This window comes from Dermacentor variabilis, chromosome 3 (genome assembly GCF_050947875.1).
Source record: "Dermacentor variabilis isolate Ectoservices chromosome 3, ASM5094787v1, whole genome shotgun sequence".
Lineage (NCBI taxonomy): Eukaryota > Metazoa > Arthropoda > Arachnida > Ixodida > Ixodidae > Dermacentor > Dermacentor variabilis.
The window spans coordinates 20907384-20910597 of record NC_134570.1 but is presented as its reverse complement, the minus strand read 5'-3'; positions in this window follow the sequence as shown (position 1 = coordinate 20910597).

Here is a 3214-nt window from a genome sequence, read left to right as displayed (position 1 = left end):
TTTGTTGAGTGCTTCTAGCCTCTGCAACATGAGGGTTATGAGCCATTGCATTTTTGCTTGCTTAGGGGGGTATAAGCCATGGCTCATGATGATAATTTCTGCTTGGGGACAGACACAAAAAATGCCTACCACCAAGATGCTAATATTTTGTTGTAACAATGATAAATAATTTTGGTGGTTTCTGCATAAATGATTAACTGCAACAAAACCACTGCACATTAGTGGTGAATGTACTTCCAATGATAAAATAATTTCATTTGAGACATGATAGAATGACTATGTTTATTACTAGTATCTGGCACAGACAACTGTGATTTAATCGAGGCTTGACTTGGTACAGCCCATGCAAGGATGCCATTGAAAGAAATGCACATGCAAAACAGTGTTGTGCGTGCGTGATTTTCTGTTATGGAGCATTTTGTGCACTGTTCTTAAACATGAATTACAAACTCACCCACATTTCCACCATAGGAATTGAGGCTCTTTTTTTCTTTTGATTCCAGTCTCTAAGATGCTGCTCATATTTATTCACCCCTTTGGACTCTATTGTCTCTGGACGTAAAATGCAATATGCTACTAAGCCCAAGGACTTGTTGTTGGGCGAGTTGGTAGATACTAGCGAGCATTGTTTAACTGCGCGAACAAACGAACCACAAAGACAGCGAGGGACAAGGACTGCGCCCGTCCTTGTCCCTCGCTGTCTTTGTGGTTCGTTTGTTCGCGCAGTTAAACAATGCTCGCTAAGCCCAAGGGTCTGATATAAGATCCTGGCTGCGGCGACTGCTTTTCGATGAGGGTGAAATGGAAATGCCCCTGTACCGTGCATTGGGTCTACGTTAGATAACTCCAGGCAGTCAATATTTATTTGGAGTCCTTCACTATTGCATGCCTCATAATAAAATGGTGGTTTTGGCTTGTACCCCCCTCCCCCCACCCCGCCCTTGATGTACAAGTCCACAGTGATTGTGTCACCACTAAAATCGGTGGAACCTAAGTAACCACTGGAAGGCAGTACCCTCACACAACTTTCCCACATGCGGCACCACAGTGAGAGAGCACAGTCCGGCCCATTCAACCTTATTCAAGTACACTCTAGGCTCCTCCCTTTTTGCGCCCAAATAACCCTGCTTTTAGGTTACATACAGTTCAGTGGTAGTATCAGCGTAACTCTTGTGTCGCGCAATGACACAGGCATTAGGCATAGGCAGAATAAAAGGTAACGTAAGAACAAAAGCTTGGTGGCGCAACCCATTACCCCGTTTCAAAGGGGACCTTCATTGCTTCCATCCATTCATTACGCCATCTTGTACCGACCAGTGTACGCAAGTACCGACCAGCAGCGGCACATAGCTGCGCATAGAAGCCGGATTATAGGAGATGCGAAAGCCATGCAGGGAGAACGACATGAGGGGCGCGTGAGTGTCGAGTGTCCCAACAACCTCTACATGACAAATACATTGGCAGCTCTTAAATATGAGGCTTAAATTCTTATTGTAATGCTTGTTGGGTTTATCATCCTAAGCAACAATGGGGATGATAAACCCAACAAGCATTATAAACAGAATCTGATCAGGATGCAACAACGGGAATGAATTGCAACAAATGATTAACGACTTTAACCAAGGAAATGGAAGAGTGCTGTTGTAGATTAATATGCAGAAGACAGAGGTAATGTTCAATAGCCTGGAAAGGGATTGAACAAGAATTCATGATCACCAGTCAGCCTCTATAATATGCACAGGAGTACGTTTAGGTCAGATACTCACAGGGGAGCCTGATCACGAGAAGGAAATTTGCAGAATAAAAATGGGTTGGAGTGCATTTGGCAGGCATTAGAAAATCCTGACTGGGAGCTTACCACTGTCATTGAAAAAAAAATACAATCATTGCATTCCACCGGTGCTAACATATGGGGCAGGAACTTGGAGGTTAACAAGGATGCTCAAGAACAAGTTAAAGACAGTACAAAGAGTGATGGAACGAAAAATGTTAGGTGTAAGGTTAAGAGAAAGGAAGAGAGCGGTATGTATCAGAAAGCAAATAGGGATAGCCAAGATTCTAGTTCACATTAAGAAGAAAAAAAGAATTGAGCTGGGCAGGCCATGTAATGCGCGTGGTAGATATCTGGGTGACCATCTAGAGTTTCAGAATGGGCGCCAAGGGACGTGCAGTCGAGGATGGCAGAAAATTAAGTGAGAGGATGAAATTAGTCACGTTGCGGCATGCTCCCTCCTATTATTTCCTTCCTCCATGTTTCCAAATGTCCTGCTTAGTGACCACGTTGTTTGGACAGGAAAGTAGCCTGCATCGTTATTGACTTCGATGCTGTTTTCGTGAAGCTGTCCACGTTGATGTGTTCGTGAGGATTGGAACGAAATTTAAGATGGCCGCTGTCCACTTAGCCGTCTACGGCAAGTATTGGAACACAACCCTATTAACAGCGAGAACTTGGAGTGGCACCCTCTCACGAGTGACTTCACGACCACGACGCCGCTCGCTCCAGCTTGCTGGGCTGCCACGCGGGCTCATTCCCTTTGTGTATGCTTGGGGTATGGGTGGCTCGAGCCATACTTATTGAAGGATATGTCGGATTCTTTCTGCTGCCATGCCTGAACGTCAGTTCCTTCTTCAAAAGCGCGTGAGTTGAGAAATTTTGCAGCTTGGATATTGCAAGCTCTATATGGGAGACACTCACTATGCACTAAACGTGTCCTGCAGGACCATAATAAAGTTTTCCAGTCCAGTATCATAAGCTATGTAGCGTTGAAAGGGTCTACTAGGTTTGCAATGCATATATGTGCCGTTTCTGTCCATAAATTTTGCATAAAAAGAATGTCTGCAAATTCAACTCGCGAAGTTGTGTATGATGCTTGCCTAAACACTTAACATTCCCCTAGTACTTAGCTATGAGAGACATTGCATTTTACATGGAAGAAAAATCTTGGTATTTGGTGCCAATAAGTTATCCATGTTCAAGTGATACTGCCCAGCGCAGCTGTCATCATGATTATTATTACTCTTGTGAGTTGTTCTAGTCAAATATGGCCACTTCATTAATGCATAAACAAAAGAGTGTGGTACACATTTCATATGAAAAAGTTTGCTGTTACTTTCACCACTCTCTGAAACAGGCCCCCGTAAAATGAATTGCTCATGGCTGCTAACACAATGGCGCATCATGTAGAGTATAGTAGCAGTCACCTGAAAAAAAAGT